This window comes from Ambystoma mexicanum, chromosome 7q (assembly GCF_040938575.1).
Source record: "Ambystoma mexicanum isolate Mex_15411 chromosome 7q, UKY_AmexF1_1, whole genome shotgun sequence".
Taxonomy (NCBI): Eukaryota; Metazoa; Chordata; class Amphibia; order Caudata; family Ambystomatidae; genus Ambystoma; species Ambystoma mexicanum.
In genome coordinates this window covers 931,006,561-931,028,760 of record NC_090941.1, presented here as the reverse complement: position 1 = coordinate 931,028,760, position 22,200 = coordinate 931,006,561, and positions in this window count along the sequence as shown.

Here is a 22,200-nt window from a genome sequence, read left to right as displayed (position 1 = left end):
TCTCCTGGGACCTGGGAATGCACATTTGCTGTTCTAAGTCTTTGAACTTTTTAAGGAGCCTGTGTGCTTCATTTTGCAGATAGTTGTTTTCATCACTCATTTTATTCATTACCTCCTGCATGTCGCACATTTGCATTTGGCATTCATTGAATTCTTTGTTTCTCTTGTCTCTTTCTTGAATCATTTTAACCATTTCTTGCTCTGCACCTTGGAGATCACTTTCTTTTTCAAAATTTTATTTTTGTAAAATCTGCATTTCAGAAACAATCTCATCTTTATCCTGTCTAATGTGGTCCACTAAGGCTTTTAAATGTACCAATTCTTGCTCACTGTCTTCAAACTGTTTCTTGCTTTTGGACAACTGAATATCAAAATCTCTGCATTTTAACTGCATGTCTTTCTGAACATCTCCTCTTTTTTACTTGCCTCATCTAAGTCAGTCTTTAACCTGTTAATTAGCTGGGTATCATTTTCTTGCATTCGCAGGGACCTATTCAAAATAAACCATATTTTGGCACATAGCTGTATTAAACAGTCTTTTTCTGCATGTTTGTCAGCTGCATTTAATAATCTCTGAAGGCAGACCTGAATTATGCTGCCTGCTGCAAAAATACGGTCTAGTTTTTTTTCTGCACTTCATCATGAATGCGGTTGTGCCATTCTGAGGCATTGTTCGATGACCACGTCCCATGTGAAAAATAACTTTGCCTCTAAATATTGCACTAGCTCTGGGAATGTGGCTTCCATTTGAGACATTCTGAAATTCGTTTTTAGTGGCACATTCTATTATGTAATGGGTTCCCTCTAATGTACAGATGGCAGTGTGAGACATGCTTGCCACGCCCGGTAGGTGCTCTATGATCACTTTCCCGGCCTGCAACGCACCATAAATATGTTGGGTATTTTGTATAGATTTGGGGCCTAGCGGTTTTTTCTTACCGCCAAAATGAAAATAATTCAGTAATAATCACTCTTTGCATTCAGACTAGATTTGGTATATAGTATTATAGTATAAATACATTATTTCAGCACACTGATACATTTAGTGGTATACATTAGGTTGGTATGCGTTATTGGTGGTATTTCTGGTGAGCATAATTCCTTTGTTTTATATATGGCCCCAATATCCAGAACCCCTTATTTTTGCTTAGTTTGTTCGTGTGATCACTAGAGAGACCTCAGGCCTACATTTCAGAAATACCACATTTTCATTTTTAGTGTGCCACCATGGGCTGTCCTCGTTGTCTTATCTACGGCAGCGAGCTAACATGCGGTATCTATCACCAACTTATCTATGTCGGTGAACTATGTCCACGGCCTCTCTTTCTGCTGACTCATGTACCTCCAGCAGGCTATAACACACACAGTTAGTTATAATTGCTCATACTGAATTAAATTGTGCACCCAGCTGCAGCCAAGTCTTATTTTTAGCTAGCTTAAAAATGACAATTGCACTGTCTAAACATCTCCCCACATCATCAGCACTGTATTGGTAAATGCACAAAGGAAAGAGAAAATAAAACACACTACCCGTCTGCTTTCAGATATTTTTGTCTATTATAAAAGTTGCACTTAAACACGATCTCACTCTTTTTCCAGAAATAAATGAAATAGCACAGTCAACATTATCTGTAACAAAATGAGAAAAGGGCGACTAGAAGTCGCAACATTAAACCTGATGATAAGACACTGGAATTCTTTCTTCTACACTTACTGTATAGTTTCGCACACATGCACACTACCCCCACACTCTGCAAAATATAATTACCTAATCTGTTCAGCATGTGAGATTCTTCGGCTGGTCGCCTTCTGGATGTGGCAATTCCCTCTTCAAGCACCCCCAGCGAGAACATGCATCTGCAGTTACTCAAACCGGGGATTATTGTCTGGGAGTTCCCAGTCTCTGCAGCAGTGCACCGGGATCTGTTTTTTCAGTCAGGCAGCCACCAGCCAGGTCTTTCTCCGAGCTCTCTAAAATGTATTCTCCCTCTCTCCTTCCCCCAGATTCTACAAGAAAACTTGGTTACAGCCTCTAATATGATGCTTGGCCAATAAGAATCCCTCATGTTCTATCCTCCTCCTGCACACAATAGAAATCTTTTACAGTAAGCAACTTTAACAAAACTGATTTACTGCTTATTCGAATCTTTGCTTCCTGCAAATACTGTGGACAAAGCAGCACAGAAAAAAAAAATCTGGATGCGCGTTTACAATGACTTTCAGAGTCTGCCTCATTTTGCATTGGAGAACACATTATTTTATTAATGAGTTAGCATGTTAGTTTTTTGTTAATGAGGTTAGTTCATTCATCCTCAAATGTGTCTCCTGCAACAGAGGAATTTCAGGTAAAAAAAAATATGCTTTTAACTGTGAAAAAAAATTATTTGCATTTTATATGTATACATCGTTTTTGACTGCATCGCCTGTTTTCATTTACATGTCCATAGGTTGCACTGGCAACACATATCTTGAAACAATTGCATCATAGCAATGCACCAAACCCATGCAGTGGTGCTGTATAAAAACATGCTATACATTGATCCTGTGCAGTGGTGCCGTGCTCTGTGTTCCCAAAACCCGCTAAACAATCCTACAGTACGCCAGATGGATTGCAGGGCTGGGTTTGATTATAAGTGCAATATTACAATGTATTCTTTCGATGTTTATTACTTTAAGATAATGCTAATAAAAATTAAAGTTTAAAAAAACATTATCAGTGCAAAGGTTGTGATAGTTTTGGTATCTCAGATGCCCACACTCTAACCCTTTATGATCCATGCTGTATGTAGGTACTATTAGTGAAACTCCAGCAGCTCAATTTGCATTTCATCCATCAGACGTGGGTGGAAATTATGTTTTAATTTTAGATACACATAATTTCAGGTATTTTAGAAATTCTGCATGTTTGGTAAGGTTCTACTGCCTTTTCTGTAGTGAGGTTATACTGTAGGCAGGCAATTAGACTATGACATTTAATAAGATACATTACATCTCATCGTATTCTGATGTGCAATATTGCCAAACTCCCAATGATACTGCAATATTCAAAATGAGGATCCTCGCAATCTGGATTCTGACCATCCCACTCTACAGAGACTGTTCTCTTTCAAGTCTCCAATGTCCTTCTCACAGCTTGTAATTCTAAACACTCCTTTATCTTTACTCTTTTAGATCTTTCAGCACCATTCAACACTGCTGATCACTCTCTTCTTATGTCCTCTCTTTGCACTTTTGGTCTATTTGGTTCAGTTCTTAAAGGGTTCCAATGGGATCACTTTCTTTGATCTTATTTGTAACATGGGATGGGCACTCTTCCTCCTCTTGTCCTCTTCTTTATGGTGTCCCCCAAGGATCTGTCGTTGGCCCCCTTCTTTTCACATGTTACACTGCTCTGCTTTTTTTCTTTGTTTTCTTTTGATGCTAATCTTCCATTTACTGTTTCTAACTGTCTCTCTGCAGTACAACATTGGATGCCATCACACTTTCTTGATCTTAATCCTTCAAAGACTGAAGTCTTATTGTTTCCTGCTACTACTATTCCTCCTACTCTTTCCCCTCCCTCTCTTTCCTTTCCACCTTCCTGTCTAATTTTCTCCTCCTCTGCTTGTAATCCGGATGAAATCGTTTACCCCTTTCTTTCTTTATCTTCACATATTTCCTCTACTTCTAGATCCTGTCACTATGCTCTTTTTAATATTTGTCGTGCTCAACCTTATCTTTTCTTTCATGTACATAAGTTGCATCTTTCCGGCTTGGTTTTCTTTTCATTGACCGTCCTGTCTCTCATCTTCTTCCTCTTCACTCTATTTATAATTCCGCTGTTCATCGTCTCTTCTCTCTATCTCCTTGATCTTCGATTACACCTTCTTTACTTTCTGTTGCACTTCTTCCTTTTGTGTATCACCTTCTTTATCATTCTCTATTAATTGGGCCTCATTACACGGATGGCGGTGAACCATGGCGCTATTAGCGCCATGGTTCAGGTTCATGCCGGTAAAATACCGGCACCGCCTTGGTGGAAAGGGGAATTACCGCCCTATTCCAAGGTTGGCGGGGCGGTAATTCCCCCTTCCAGCATTGCCCTTCCCCATTCCCATTTTTGCCCCATAGGGCTCTATGGGAATGGGGAAGGCGCTAATTACGGTACCGCAAATTGCGGTACTGTAATTAGCTCCTTGGTCCCTTTGCGGGTTGGTTTTTTTTTAACGCCTGCAAAAAGCAGGCGTTAAATTTCCCAACCCGTAAAGGGACCTCGTAGTATGGCGGTAAGGATGTACCGGTACCAGTAAAATACCAGTACCGGTAAACCCTTACCGCCATCTGTGTAATGAGGCCCATTGTCCTTAAGTGTATCCATGACCTCAGCCCTCTTTATCACTCTTTACTTGTCTCACTTTATTTTTCTTCCCAGTCCTTCCCTTCACAGAACTAAGTCTTTTTTTTCCTTTCCTAAACGTCTGTGTGCAACCTCTCATTTCTGGTCTTTTGCTCTTCTAGCACCCCAACATGCACATTCCATTTCCCAATCTATTTCTTCTTCTTCTTCTTATCTCCATATCTTTCAGTCTAATCTTAAGGATAATCCCTCATTTGCTCTCTCTAATAACTGAACTTTGTTCTTCTCCCCTTCAATGTTTTTTCTCAATTAGATGTGTTTTATTATGCTGATTGTACTGTTTCCATTAATCATTCTCTCTTCACCTGATTTTATCTGGAATGCATTGCTCATCTTGATTGTACCATTTTTGTTTTACTTGTATCAGCGGTTTTGGCAAAAGGCACTGTATGAATTCAATAAAAATACAAATACATTCACTGCCTCATGCTCTAGTCACCCCCACTTTCCATCCTCTTAGGCGTGCTTTCCGTGGGTGATCTGATGAATCCTATGGATCCCTCATTGAGCCTCTGCCTAAAGTCTCCTCCAAGGTGGCCAGGGAAAGGTAGACGCTTATTGATCCTGACCTTGGGGGTGGTGCTCTGCAGGAGGATCACCTTGGGTTGGCAAAAGGCTCAAGGAGGTGAGAGGAATCCAGGGGATGGGACACAGTATTCGCCTTCTTTTAAAGGAGACATTTTTACGTTCCCAAAATATGTGATGGCTTGTTGTCCTTCTATTGCACAAGTTAACTTGGACTCAGAAACTCTGTATAAATAAAACAAATGAACATCTTTCTTAAATTCAGGGAACTCAGCCAATTGAAAATGTCCATAGTGCGTGAAAATGTAAGAGAGGGAGGTTTGTGAATGTTAACAACATTGCATCTAAAGACTTATATTCTTCTTTACAAACTAGTCTGATGACTGATTCGCATAATATTCCCTTATCAAAGGTTATTGAAAAAAGAGACCAAAATCCAAGTATGAAATCAGTTAAGAAAACTAAATTTGTTGTTCGGGACTTCAAGTCCCATAATTTCCTCAGTACTGAGATGAAGAAGAGGGATGCAAAGGAACAAAACAGTAATGGTCAGTTAGTTGACCTAAATTACCTTCACCTGAGGGAGACTAAGAGGCTTAAATGGACCTCTCAGGTACAAGCTGCAGAGAAGTTGAAGAATTTGAAGAAGCAAGCTACGCCAGAGAAGCCAAAGAAGTAGAAGCAGTGTATTCTGTGTGAACTGTTGTGGTTGGAGGTGGGGCCGGAGGAACAAAAAGATGCTGGGACCACTGTGGGTCCTGAGAGGGACTCTGCCTCTCATTATCCTCCTTTCAGAGGTCATGCAGTGGGAAGCGTGATACGCTTCAACCCTGAGAATACTTTGTGCATAGCTTGCACAGCACAGTGGAAGACAGAAGTGGTGAGAGCAGCCATGATGTCCCTGTTAGCTGGAGTGCACCAGGAATTATCACAGGTGAAGACGGCTCTAATCTGGTGTGGCAGAAGTGATTGCGACCTAAGAGAGATCTGGTGCCTGGTTGGGAGAAGCCACAAGTATCGAAGTTCTGAAAAACCCCAGAAGAGCATGTAGATGTGACTTACCCGGTAAGTCTGAGGTAAGCAAGTGACTCTGGGGCACTCTGGTGCTGTCTGTGAGTGCCAATGCAAATGTTTCACATGCATGTGAGTGAAAGACATGCAGAAAAACTGTGTGAATGCTGAAATGTCAAAAACCAATGCAACTGGCATGCAGTAAACTTAAAAGGCTCCAACTCCGAGTCTGTAAACTGATGGAAACAACAATTACCCGCTGGGGAATCCTCTTTAATTACTGAAGGGCACAACCAATACCCACACCATGGTGGGAAGCCTCTTCGAACTTTGAAGGGCACAACCAATACCCAAGCCTAAAGAGTTTGAATAGGCAATATCAATCCATCAGCTATTGCCAAAGGCAGGAAAGAAACAACAAGAGGCCCAAAGGTTCTAAAGGTGACTGCACATGCTTTGGGAGATTCTTAGATGTGGTTGATATGGTTGATACAAAAACATATAGTCAAAACCATGAGAGAGGCAAAGTAAAATCTTATACATGTCACTGTTCGGTTGTTGATGTGGAAGGGGAAATAAGGTGGCAACCAGACAGCCCTTCTGGAAGAAGCTATCCAGAGGGAGGTGAGCATTTTTTGTAAAAAGCACTTTTCTGTTCTAGAGTTGAAGAAGTAGACTGACAGATGAGTATACCCATAGGGCAAGACGTGATTGCCCAAAAGAAACCTTGTGAAAGGATAAGCAAGGCAGTGGCAGGTGCAAGGGCTAAAGAGTAGTACAAAAAGAAAACAAAATGTTGAGTTGTGACATTTGAGGAAGAATTGTGTAACCAGGCTGAGAAAAATGTAATTCTTTCTGCAGTTGAAATTGTGATGAACGATCCTGACCAAACTATTTGTTGTTGTTACACAATTCAATGTTGTTCATATTCCAGGAGGAGTGAGAGCTCATGACTTTATTGAAACAACAGATCTTTGTGAATTTGAGTAAAAAAACCTAATAACTGTTTTGAACTGTGCGTTGAATCAGATTTCCTTGTTTTTCCGTTTTGTTAAGAAAATCCTTATTAGGATCTGCGGAAGGGAAATTCACCCAGACCACGACAGGAGACATTTATAAAATTGTGAACAAAATCATATGTTATATTTTATTGGTCATTTGAATTGGCATATATTTCCTTTTTTTGCTTTGATTGTTGTATACGTGTGAGCGTTATATATCCCTTGCTTGGAGTGTTCCCTTTCATTTTTGTTAGGCAGGGAAATCCTCGTCAGAGTAGGAACAGTGAGGAGTTTATCCAAACTATTAATTTAATAAAAATGGAAAAAGTTGAAAACTCTCTACAAAGTTGTCCGCTTCAAATTTCTGACCCCTCACAGTGAGCAGAGTGGGACAGGTGTCTCAGTCTTGCCTTCATTAGAAGAACAAAGGTTCTAACAGCAAGGCATCCTCCTAATAATGTATTTTACATGTTACCTTCAGATTCAGTGTGTGTTGTCTGGAACAGGAAGGCAGAGGTTTTATTATGGTGAGTGGGAAGATTTTGGTGAGAATCATGCTGTCCGCTGTGAGAAGGAAGGCCAGAGTGGAATGCCAGCTGTGTAAGAAGGCACAAGCCGAAGAAAGGATGGTGGCAGACAACTGATAGAGAAGCAAAAAAAGGGAGTGGGTATCCTCACTTCATTTGAAAGTAAGTCTGGAATATAGTTGTTTGAATGTGTGTAAGGACATGATTCCTCACAGTGTCTTCCCCCACCACATGTTTAGTGTGCTAAACTCAAATTACCCGTCAGTGGTTGAGATAGTAATAGAGGTAGAGAAAAACATATACCTGTCACTATGCATCAAAAGGAAGAGTAGGCAAGAACCCTCTGCAGTGGGTTAGCCACCCTCACTCATGCACGCAAGACTGATTTACTAATGTCATGAAATTGTATTGAGGTTCTATGGTTCAAACCTTCTACTATCCCTTTTATGTAGATGTCACAAATGTAATACACATGCATCAATGCGTATAACTTGTTGATTCTCAATAACGAACTCTCAATGAATGCTCTCAGACTTTCCTGTAAAGTGAAATACATTTTATTGTGAGACTTAAGTAATACAAACGTATGGCCACTATTATTGTAACTACACGTAACACACTCAATATGCAAAGGTTATACATTAAAATACAGCTATCATTGTTTAGCCTATATGCCTACTCAAGATGAGTCAACTATCTCAAAAACATAATAGCTACTTAAATGTGATTGTATACTCATCAATTCTTACTAAACATTCTCATAAAATGAACGGCCTTCCCAATAGCTCATCACCTCTCACTAAAGAGCCTCATGAAATGAAATGCCTTCTCAATACCTCTCCTCTGTCCCAATGTGATATTAAAAATGTCTGAAACTGTCTATTATACTCACTATAGTCCTATGATAGTAAGGAGAAAAGAGCTGAAGTCTGAATGCCTGGAGTCTGGGCGAAGGCATGCGGTCTTGACAACTCAAGAACAATACAGAAATCCCAAAAATATCAAATAGAGTTGGAAAATCCACCTATCAAAATCATCATGGGCAAAAGGTAAAAATGCCTCAAAAATATTTAGTGTCAGTGATCATGATGCCAACATAAGCCACATCTGAATACAACAGTTCCATGAGTGGTGAGCTGATTGCCATAGGTATGAATTCTTCCCTATGTAGCTCAATCAAATATAGTGATGCTCTCAAAAAAGCAAAAGGAACAGCTTTCTGAGCCTTTGGAGTCAAAAATGCTAGTTCAATGCTTCAAAGTCCAAGCAGAAAAAGGAGTGAAAATCTGCCCCTCCTCTCTTCGTAGGCAATAATGGGAGGGAGTAGTTCCTGCTTTCTTTTGATCCTTCAGCTCTGCTCTTCAGTGAGATGGCAGTAATTCAGGATTTACAGAAAGCGCTGACTGCCCCTTCCCAGACATTGGCCTTTTATAGTTGTACCCAAGTTGTTTACCAGAAGCCTGAAGCTTAATTAATTTCTAAAAGCCGGAAGCTTTATTTTTATCTCTAAAAGCCTGACACGTGTTAATTTAAAAAGCCCATCAGTCAAAAATTTCCCTCATATCTAGTCTATTCTGGAAACCTTGTTGTCCCTTGTAGTATTTCAAGGCTTAGTTATTGTTTATTAGAACATTGGGTCCTATTTACCAAAACAAATTGAACTATTGGAACACTCCCAGACCATTGTATTGCAGCCCAGAAGCTATGTTAGCTTTAGTGTGCACAGGTTTTCCAAATCAACTGATTAGCATAGCTTGAAGTAAAGACTTGCAAAGTAAATGGTAAAATATTGTCCTACTTGTTGATATATGCTCACCGCATTAATACATTTCAATGCATCTTACTATGTACATGCTATCATATATGAAGACCACATGCCACATGGCTTGAGATAATGCTCAATCTCATCTATGGCTAAGAAACACAACAGTTTGCTGTGAATGCAATGTATGTTCCGTTTTGGGAGTGGGCATGTGCACTCTTCTGAGTGTGTGTTTGTGTGTGTGTGTGTATGTGTGCAACATATGTGTGTTTTATGGGGACTACCCAAATTTGCATATCAGAGGAGTAAGAACTTTAGGGACAGATTGGTCAAAAAAAGGTCGAACAAGCAAGGAGTTGGTACATTACAAAAAGGTACGTTCCCTTAGTTACATTGTAGCAACTTTGGTTATGTACAAAAAGGAGAAACTATTAGGCATCCTCACACAGGAGAAAAGATTAAACTTAAGGACTATGCAACATGCGACACACAAACCATAATTTATTCCATTAAGTGCCCATGTGGCTTGTACTATGTTGGCCAATCAAAAAGGGGGGTAAAACTGAGATGGAACGAGCATAGGTCATGCATAAGGAACCAGAACGTGAATTCAGCGGTGGCAAGACATTGACAGGATAAACAGCCTAGCACAACCTAGCACAAATATGCTTCCAAATATTGGAGGTAGTTAATAGGACTGATGAACATGAACACATACAGAAGAGGCTTGACCAGTATGAATCGTTTTGTATTGATTGATTGGGAACACTGACCCCTAGAGGATTAAATGAGGAGACAAACTTTATGTGTTTTTTGTGAATTGGTTCTTGCTGTATGTAAACTATGGGGACGGAAGGCTACTGATCTGTAGCAGATTCATGTGTGCTTTCCTTCACCAGAAGATATGGATTGCCTATGTATTATGTGAATATTACACATGTGATAACTACACCTTATACTTAGCATGATACAGTTGCTTACATAAATGATATGTTTGTTTATTTCACTATAGGAGATGCATTAGATCTGGAATTGCAATATGGAATTAGCATTACATATATTTTAAAGGATGTACTCTAATACATAGGATCACGTGATGGCATGTTAACTCATTAGAACATGTCACATTTGTAAAAGATATTATCACTTTCAGCTACCTTGCACTGCAGTAGTGTGGTTAGAAAACTATCCATTGTGATAGGTCATGTTCTGAGACACTTACATGAATGATTAACCCCCTTCACTACTCAGAATCGAATATAGGAACTTGGGCGTGCTGTGATTAGAGAGAGTTTAGTCCCACATAGGATACTACCGTGGAGATAGGAAGGAGCTAATGTACATCACGATTGCAGCATTAGATTAGCTTTAGACTCATTATTAGTATATATTTGTTCAGAACAGCATGTACAGTGCGAGCATTAACTCACGTTTGAGAACTTTGACAGACTAATTACGGGCATGTATACTATCTCCTTTGAAGACAGCACGTCCACTTTGCCTGATGGTTACCAATGAGATACAAAAACAAAGTAGGAGACAAGATCCTGTGCTCCCGAGGCTATGGGGGGGTGGGACGCGAGGCGCCGTCATGCTTGCTGACGTGACGTGACACCTTGCAGGATCTCCTAGTAATGGTATATACATTCTGCCGCGAGTGGCATTGACAGCGGAATGAGAATATTAGCGGTCTTTGGTGAGTACCTTCTGAATATGGGTTATCTATAGATATAACTGCACTATGTAACCTAGATATACATTTGATCTCACAGCCTACGCTTTGTTACAGATGAAAACAAACAGTTGGACCAAGGTAACCTGTTGAGGGGAGAGGGAAGTTAATGTTAACACACGCTTACACGGATGCCAACTGACATGCTGTATATATATATTTTTAACCAACAGCATGACAGCTCTGAGAGCAAGGTAGGATCACGGATTTTGGCATATTATTGTACATCAGAGATACTAATGGCAATCACTGTGATATGTCTTTCTTTTTCTTTTTGGGATATTATGAAACTGCATGGCTGTAACTAGTATGTATAATGACATGGAAATGTTCAAACTAATGTTGTGTTTTGTGAATAATATAAATGTGGCTTTAGTGATTATATAGCCCTGAAGATGGAGTGACCCTCCGAAATGCATAGGGTTAAGAGCCACAATTTTTAATTTGGGAAACTGTTCTCCCATTTAACAGCCAATCTCTATATTGGTTTGAAACACTGTGGTTAAAGTGTCTTTTATAAAACTACTTACAACAACATGTATGATCCTTTGGCTTGAATACAACGCAATTGAACGGAACATTAACACAAATGAAAATAAATAGAAGAACATTTGTTAAAAAGACAATGGGCCTCATTCCGGGTTTGGAGCTAACCATGGAGTAATTAGCTCCATGGTTGCCTCCGAAACCGTCCCAAATTCGGCATGGTGAATGGAGTAATTACCGGTCCATTCCAGGGTTGGAGGGACCGGTAATTCCCCATTCACCTGTTGCCCTTCCCCATTCCCATTTCTGCCCCATAGGGCTCAATGGGAATGGGGAAGGAGGTAATTACGGCACCGTAAATTATGGTACCGTAATTACCTCCAAGGTACCTTTGCGGGAGCCGTACTTAACTCCTGCTAAAAGCAGGAGGTAAGGAAGGACCCACAAAGGGAACTCAGAATACGGAGGTAAGGGATTACCGGCATCGGCACCCTTACCGGTGCCGGTAATCCCTTACCTCCAACCTCGTAATGACCCCCAATTAACTATTAGCTCACAGTTGTGAGCAATTGTTAGAGCATCAGGCACTACCAGACTACCAGTTGTTGTCACCTGTTTTTTTTGGTGTTTTGTAGGTTATTTTCGGATCCTTGTGTCATAGGACCATCACTTGGCCCAGTAGCTCCTTAAAACTTAATGGAACTTTAGTTCTTTCCTAGTGTCTGAATTTTAGTGAAATTAAACGTATTGGATTGTGGTGCCCACTTCTTCCTTCCTTATCTATGTTTGCATTCTGGACACAATTCAAGTGGAGGCACACAAGCGACCTATCAATGCAGCAACCAGCTGATTATTGTTACTACTGTTCCATTAATGTACAGAGATAACTGTAAGATGTCTTTTGAGGACATTGGAGCAATAATGGTAAAAAAAAGCAGAGACTTTAGGATTTTCAGCGGAAGAGGCAGACACTATCCTGGGTCTGATTAGTGATACCAAATTTAATACCAAGAATGCATTCAATCAAGATCCAGCCAAAAGAATAAAGCAACTGCAATATTTGATAAGAAAAGAAATAAACTGTAAATTTCATGCCATTAGCCTGGGGAGATACTACAAGAATCAACGCTTCCCAAGAGGCCTAAGGATATAACTATGCTCCAATCTCTGCAAGGAGAGTAAGGAGTTTGTTAGAAAGCGGGAAGCAATACTAAACAAATGCTCACTGGATCTGATTCTTTTAACAATCCCGAAACTGACGGCAAATTTGAAAACGCTCGATATCGAGATTCAAGGTATAGAGAGCGAACTCACAGCAACATTAACCAAAGAGGGGATGGGTGCAATACTGGACGACATTAATACTAAATTGGCCAGCTACACGACCGAACTGGAAGCCAAGAAAATTAGGACATTTCAAAGGGACACCTATGATGACCTTAATGATGAGGTGTATACCTGGATGGAAAAATATGGCCCACCAGTAACTAGACCGGGACAGAACAACTCAAGCAACAACTCAAGCTCAGAATCAGATACCATTGTAGGACCAACGGATGCCCGAACAGAGCCAATCGATAACAACACAAGCTCCTAGAGGAGGAACAGCAACAACATCACTGACAGGAATATCTTTTTAGAGAGCGGCCAAGAAGAATGAGAAGAGGGAAGAGGAAAACCAAGAGAGGGTCGACTAACGAGACAACAGCTGCAGAAGAAAACCTAGTGATTAACTTACCATCCAGGAACCTGACTGAAAAAGAAAAGGAAACCCTACAGATGGGATTGAGTTTTGTTCCAACATATAGTAGCACACTGTTTGATACCAAAGTGGAACTGTATCGGTTCTTGAGAAAATTGAAACTCAAAAGTATATTTGGCCAAAATAGGAGAACAAACACAAACACAGACAGAGGACACACAGTTCAAAGAATTCCGAAACAAGAGCAAATGTATACCACCTATTAGGATCCCTTTGGTTGAAATCTTCCTTAAACATGTCATAAAGGACCTGGAATCTCTCTGTTTTAAATATTCAGGACGTACAAATTTGAATGGACACTTATTAAGAATCTTTACAGTGATGAAAGTATAACAATCAGACCTGCAGATGAGGGTGGGGGAGTAGTGGTTCTTGGTACAACAGACTGTGACGATGATTGTAACAGACAACTGAGGGACATTAGCACATATCAGCGCTTTGGCGTAAGGCGCTTTATAAATCAATAAAATACAAATACAAATACATATGCAATGCTTGCTATGGACCCTACAGTCTTGATAAAACAATATTTTGAAACATTAAAAGATAGAGATGAAGAAATGGGATGGATCAACCTTAACACACATAGATTTATAACGAACTATCATCCACGGATACCAAACTTTTATACCTTGCCCAAAGTACACAAAGATCAATGTAAACTACTAAGGAGAACGATTGTGGCGGGTAGCAACAGCTTACTTCAGCCATTGGGAAAATATATCGACTATTTCCTCTAGCCACTTGTCCAAAAAACTCGCACTTACATCAACGACAGAACACACTTTTTGCAATACCTGAACAGGACACAATACAACCCTGAACAGTTTTTGTTTAGAGTAGATGTGAGAAACCTCCATACTTCAATACATCACGACTTGGGCATCAAAGCGGTGGAATGGTTGTTACTCAAGGAAGGAGAAATTGTGGCACAGAAAGAATTCATCCTGGCTTTGCTACAGTTTATATCAGAAAACTCCTATTTAAAGTACAAAGACCAATTCTACTTACAAGTAGCCGAAAACCTCCATGGGTGCCAATATGGCACCTTCATATGCAAATACCTTCATGCATAAATTTGAGACAGATCATGAGCTTACACACCCAATATGGCAACAACACATGGGACTGTGGATTCAATATAAATCTATGATATTTTTGGCATATGGACCGGTACAGAAAATGAACTCATGGATTTCTTTTTGTATCTTAATAGAGTGGACCAATCGATTCAATTCACACATGAATTCTCCAAGCAGACCATCCATTTTTTGGATGTCAAAATCACAGTAACAGAGAACGGATATAAAACCGATATCTATTGTCAGGAGACTGATAGGAACAATCTTTTACAGAAACTCAGTTTTCATCAGTCAAGTTTGATTAAAAACTTGCCATATAGCCAATTGTTGCGAGTTAAGCACATTGTTAGTGATCCCGAGGATTATGCACAGGAAGTCACGGAGATGGGAGATAAATTCATTCATGAAATGTGAATACAAAGCAGAGGATGTCACTATGGCCGCTACACGAATGGCAGAGAAGGGAGGACCTTATGATCGCCAAGGAGTAAGAGAAGGTAGAGTCTTCTTTGGTATAAGTCTCTAAGTACTCTACGCAAAGTAGTAGAATCAAAAGCATAATCAAAAAGAACTGGAGAACAATAACATGTGACCAACGCGTTGAACATCTATTTAGAGAACTACCCATATTTGCATATCAGAGGGGTAAGAACTTTAGGGACAGATTGGTCAACACAAGGTCGAACAAGCAAGGAGTTGGTACATTATGAAAAGGCACGTTCCCTTGTTTACATTGTAGCGACTGTGGTTATGTACCAAAAGAAGAGACTATTAGTCACCCTCACACTGGAGGAAATATTAAACTTAAGGACGATGCAACATGCGACACACAAAGCATCATTTATCCATGGCCATGTGGCTTGTACTATGTTGGCCAATCGAAACGGGTGGCAAAACTGAGATGGAACGAGCATAGATCATGCATAAGGAAGCAGAATGTGAATTCAGTGGGGGCGAGACATTGGCAGGAGAAACAGTATAGCCTTGCACAAATACGCTTCCAAATATTGGAGGTAGTTTCTAGGACTGATGCACATGAAACCATACAGAAGAGGCTTGACCAGTGTGAATCGTTCTGGATTGATTGATTGGGAACACTGACCCCCAGAGGATTAAATGAGAAGATAAACTTTGTGTGATTTTTGTGAATTGGTTATTGTTGCTTGTATACTATGGAGACTGAAGGCTACTGATCTGCAGCAGATTCATGTGTGCTTTCCTTCACCAGAAGATATGGATTGCCTTTGTATTATATGAATATTCCACATTTGATAACTACACCTTATAATTAGGATGATACAGTTGCGCACATATGTGGTATGTTTGTTTATTTCACCATTGGAGATGCATTAGATCTGGAATTGCAATATGGAATTAGCATTACCTATATTTTAAAGGATGTAATCTAATACATAGTATCACGTGACGGCATGTTAGCTCATTAGAACATGTCACGTTCATAAATGATAGAATCACTTTCAGCTACCTTACACTGCAGTAGTGTGGTTAGATAACTTTCCATTGTGATAGGTCATGTTCAGAGACACTCACATGAGTGATTAACCCCCCTCACTACTCAGAATCGATTTAGGAACTTGTGCGTGCTGTGATTAGAGAGAGTTTAGTCCCACACGGGGTAGCCCAGTGGGGATAGGAAGGAGTTAATAGACATCAGGCTTGCAGCATTAGATTAGCTTTAGACTCATTATTAGCATAGATTTGTTCAGAAAAGCATGTACAGTGCAGGCATTAACTCACGTTTAAGAGCTTTGAAAGACTAAATACGGGTATATATACTATCTCCTTTGTAGACTGCAGGGCAACTTTGTCTGATGGTTACCATGGAGATACACAAACAAAGTAGGAGACCAGATCACATGCACGCATTGCTATGGGGGGCGGATTGCGAGGAGCCGGCACGTTGGCACACTTGCTGACATGACGTATTTCCCCACAGGTTCTCCTAGTAACGGTATATACATTCCGCTGTGGTGCGTACCCTGGCGAGTGGCATTGACGGTGGAATGAGAATATTAGCGTTCTTTGGTGAGTAGCGCAGAACCTTCTGAATACAGGTTATCTGTAGAAATAACCACACTGTCTAACCTAGATGTATACATTTCATCGCACAGCCTACCGTTTGATACAGATAAAAATATACAGTTGTACTAAGAAAACCTGTTGAGGGGAGTGAGAAGTTAATGTTAACACACTCTTACATGGATGCCAACTGACATGCACTATATATATATTTTTAACCAACAGCATGAAGGATCAGAGAGTAAGGTAGGATCACGGAGTTTGGCATATTAAGATTACGAAATGAACAATTTAGACATATAGGTACATCAGAGAGACTAATGGCAATCACTGTGATATTTTTTTCTTTTTCTTTTTGGGATATCATGGAACTGCATGGCTGTAATTGGTATGTATAATGCATGGACATGTTCAACCTAATGTTGTGTTTTGTGAATTATATAAATGTGGCTTTGGTGATTATATAGCCCTGAAGATGGAGTGACCCTCCGAAATGAATAGGGTTAAGAGCCACAATTTTTGATTTGGGAACTGTTCTGCCATTTAACAGCCACTCTCTATATTGGTTTGAAACACTGTGATTAAAGTGTTTTTTATGAAACTACTTACAACAACATGTATGATCCTTTGGCTTGAAGACAACGGAGTTGAACAGAAAATTAACACAATTGATATTAATTAGAAGAAAATGTGTTTAAAAGACAATGGGCCTCATTCCGAGATTGGTGGTAGTCATGGCACTATTTGCACAATGACTGCCACCAATAACGGGACTGAGTCCGGTGTGGTGCAATGGGGACTTACCAGTCTAGTCCAACCCTGGCGGGACTGGTAAGTCCCCATTGCACCAACCATTCCCCATTCCCATTTGAGCCCCCACAGGGCTCAATGGGAATGGGGAAGACTCTAATTACGGGCCTGCTAGTAGCAGGCCCGTAATTAGCGGCCTGGTCCCCTAACAGGACCCGTAAGGGACGTGTGGTCCGACCACACGTCCCTAGCGGTTCCCTTTAGGGGACCTCAGAATCGGGCGGTAGGGGATTACCGGCACCGGTCTTCTAACCGGTGCCCAGTATCCCCTACCGCCCAACTCGTAATGAGATCCAATGAACTATTAGCTTAATTGTGAGAGGATCGGGCACTACCAGGTGGTGTCACCTGTTTTTTTGCGTTTTTTTATGGGGACATACTGCCTTTATGAATGTGGTATCATCACCTTGAATGAACACACTGCAAATGTGGCATAAACAATGATTCCACAGGGTAATGTTGGCACAAATAAGACAGAGCCACCTTGGAATTGTTCATTCAGTGGGATGCTGGCATAGACATGGGGAACAGCAAGCATGAATGTGTGCTTTTATTGTGAGAATACTGCCTTTTTTGTGATTATCAAGGTTGACAAAGCATACAGTGACAATACTAGCCCAGTTTGGACACAGCCAGTAGGAAAGTGTGTTTACAATGCTGACATGTATTGGTCAACGACAGACTGACCATGTTTTACAGTAGCTATACTGTGGCATTTTAGGCAGAGCTGGCATGAACATATTTTGCAATATCAATACTGTCACATTGCAAGCACCACCAGAATGATAAGAAGAACAGCATGTTATTGTGTTTTTACCCTGGCAATAATGTCATTTACTGGGCCCAGCCAAAATGAAATTGCTTTACAGTGTCAACACTTACATATGTTGAAGAAAGCCTCAATGACGGCATGTTTTTACAGTGACACTACCAATATGTATTGGCCAAACCAGCATAAAAGTCATAACAGTTCAATGGCATATCATTTACAATGTTGACAAATATTTTGGGCGCAGCATCAAAAGCATTTCATTGTGACAAATGTGTCATATTTTGTTTGCACAGTGATAATGAAAGTGTGTTTTTCCAGTGTGGAATTTTGGCATGAGATGCTTATATTTCAGACACAAGTATCATAGAAAAGTTTTGTAAAATGTTCCAGTGTGGTATTTTGGCATGAGATGTAATATGTTCTCTGTTACCATACAAACATTATTTCAAGCTGTATGTCTTCTTACTCAATCTCTCGCAAACATTGTAATGTCAAATGTACCATTTCAATCCAATAACTTAAAACATCATTTTTGGGACGAAGCACCCTGACACCACCTAGGAAGATTCCAGCTCCCTTGCTACTCTCAGAATTTCACACTCATTTTTGAAAAACATGCATGCTCCCCCACTGACCATGATTTGTTTGGAAAGGAGTGGTTTCCTCAGGAGCCCCTGCGCACCCTAGAACCAGCGCTGGCTCTGTTACTGTCTCTGTCAGTGAGAATTGTTCTTGCTGTTAGGGACCTAGCTAGTGATTGTTATTAAAAGCAACAAAAAAAATGAATGAGAAAAAGATACATTTTCAAAATGAAAGATGTTCAGAATTCGTGAGAGAAGTGTCAGAAATGCTCCAGTAGCAACACACATATATTGCACTAAATACATGCGGTACATGATGATACAGTATTGCAATGAGAAGATGACCGTATTCTTTAATGGGCCATCAAAGGGAGCGTGTGCATGTGTACACATTTCATATTTATGGGGCAATAAAAAAATGGATGGGGTGTTCGCCAGGTCATAGCCGAGCAGTGATCATTAAAATATGTGTATATTATCCGAGTAGGAGCGGCACATTTATCACGGCATAAAATGATATTGGCTCCTGTCGGATGATTTAAAGTTGCCTTGTGTAGCTGATGCTGATTTTAGCAGAAATATCATTATTATTGATGTCAGCAATACATACTGTGTCATTATAGATGTTTTTCTTTCATTCCCATGAACATTAAAGACGGCTCACCGTGTTTCACTGTTTTATTTATTGGTATATTTTGGGTTATTTAAAACATTCGTTTAAACTATACCATCAAGAAATGACTTCTAAATTGGAAAAAACTAATCTAGAACTTGTTGTTATTCATTGGCATTCGTGTTATTGGTAATATTATTGCTGATTAACTGGGCATTTTCGATTCACACCCGTTAATCGCAACCTTCAGTACTTTACCTTAAAACAGAAACAGCTGTATGCAGTGCTCCAGATTAGATTTTGAGGTGGGAGTATTTCACTCTCTATTTTTAAACTTTGAGAGTAAATGTGATTTTAAGATAGTAAAAAGGACTTTTCTCCTTCGCAAGAGAGTGAAATGTATGCAACATCCAGCCTACGTGTGAAAAAACTGTATGGAAATCATTACTAAGCGGCAGCTTTCTGCATTGTGACAGAATACACCTTTCCTTATTTCTGGGTTTTGGTCTCTCCTGTATAACCTAGCCAATTATACAGTAAAGCATACATGAATTTGTATTGTGTGTTTTGAGATTCGATAGCAGAATTGTCCTTTGATGTTTAATGAAAGTCCTAATTTCCTGGAGCTATAACTACTTAATGGTTTTCCAATGTTATGATGCAACAGCGCAGAGAGGCAAGGACTCCATGCTAAATTCGATATCTAATCTAGTGGTCAAATGGTTATTTATATAGCTCCTTTGGCAAAGCGCTGTACATAGAACATATTTATCACAATTACCACCAAACCAAAGTCGGTACTCCTTTATCGACCTCGAAAGGATGAAAGTCTGAGTTGGACTTGCCGGAATTCTAACCCACAACCTACAGATCATGCAGAGATTGCAGCAAAAACTGTTAAACCGGCTGAGCTATCTTATTGGCTAACATCCTTCAGAGGTTGGTTAACTGAGTATCGACTGAGGTATAATGATCAGAGTAGCTAGATGTATGACAAACCATTCATGAAGCGCTGCATAAAGTTAAATACCTATCTGGATTATCACAGGGACACGTTTTGCTGAGTTTCTATTTCAATTACCAATGTAACTTTCATTTGTTTGTTTTTGAACTGCACTTGCACTTTCTTGAGAGTCAGGATTTGGATGTTTTATTTGTAGTCTTGAAGATTTGAGAGGCTAGAACACCTGTGATCAGTGTAATGACAATTACTCACCCTTGAGCAAATACTCTGCTGCCACTGACCATTTATAGTAATTTACCCCATTGACTGCAAGGTTGAATGGATGTAAACTAGACTGTGCATAGTCATCATTTTACACACTGATTTTATAATTAGACTGTACATTAAATTAGAAGTATAAAAATGATCTGCCTCTGCATGATTAGGCACACAGCACCAGAACTCTGAAAAATACAATTGTTCAATACTGGTTTGCTTTCACTGGAAAAAAAAACATAACTTGTTAAAAAAAAAATATCACTTGAAACTTAGTTTTCCATCTTATTAATTATGCAATCCTAAAATTCTAGGAACACAAGCACAGTGCTTCTGAAGCTGAATGGAAAGAAACCATTGCTTTTATCAGTATGCAGTTTATTTTTTTTAAAGGCTTAAGAGAAATACATTCTATTTCAGAGGTGGCTTGCAATTACATCCATGTAGATAAAAATAACAAGAAGCATTCTGGTTTCTGTCAAGTAACCTGACCTTTGCTTTAACCCTCTGCTCTAAACCTGTTTGTAAATGTACCCAGGAAAATAATAAAGCTGGCGTATTTACAGCACTTTCATGCGTAAAAACGCCTCGTACTCACCTTATCTGGAGCCCTGGCTGTATGTATGGGTATCCGCAACGTTAACAGGTTTGCCATACAAACACATGAGCAATTACAAAAATCCATTTTATACTGGTTAATGTAATGCAGTAAACACCTACACTAGAAACAACAGCTGATTTAGCACATCATGGAATTATTAGAGCAGAAATATTTACAACATGTTGCATATTCAAAAACAACCCTAGAAATTAGTGCACGGTTTATTAAAAAAAACATGTTGGTAACAGCCTGTCTTGTCCTTTCATTAGTCTTTTTCACATGCCAAAAAGAAAGTGTTTATTGACAGTTTTAGATTCTGAGTGAGATAACTATATTCCTGAAGTCTCATGTTTACCGTGGCCATATGTGAGAAGGACTTCTAGTCTTGTCTTTTTCCCTTTGGGTTCCAGGACTTTTAGTTTTTTTCTCTCCCATTTGATATGCTGGAAAAGTACATGACCCAGAACTCCAAACAAAACCAGGATTGGATGGCCTCTTCGCACAGAGCCAATGGAAGCTTGAGTGGTCTATATTCTGAGTTTGTTCTTGCATTGACTATGTCTGGATGTATAAAGCGCTGACCTAGCTGCAAAGCAACAGAGCCCTGTACAAAGGGACGTAGACAATAGTGGCGTGTAGTGAATCTTTTAATTTAAGCGACTTGTGGATGGCTCGATGGGGGGGGAATCTTCTATCCACAAGAACATTTTTAAAATGATGGCTGAAAATTGCTCATTTAATGCACGTTGTCTCATAAAATGAGCAAAACCCCATAAAATTCATACTAGGTTTTGTAGTGCAATGTATGAAAAATCCAATAGATGCCAAGTCACTAGTAGTTGACAGGAGAATTTTACAATACATATTACGAGCCATTGCCAACAATATATCCCAGTGTAAAAGCCATTTTAGTGCCAATCATCGCACAAAAGAACATATTCATGTTTTCTTTGCCCATATTTATACTATAAGTAAAACAAGTGTATGCTGCTTCTGCCTGTATATGCCATTATCCCCACATATGAACATAATCCTGCTGGTTTTGGCCATGCCAGCCAAAAAATTAAATGCCACTGAAGGAAATCATGTCCATACTGGCTCCAACAATGTGTGCCAGTATAGCAACGTAAGCACACTCAAGTTGGCTTTGCAATGACACAGAAATAAACCACCAGTGTAGGCCAGCATTCCCATAACAAAACCTCAACACGTTGGCCTTGTCATTAATGCATGTAAAATATGCATGAAACAGAGATAAACCAGCAATGTAGGAAATCATG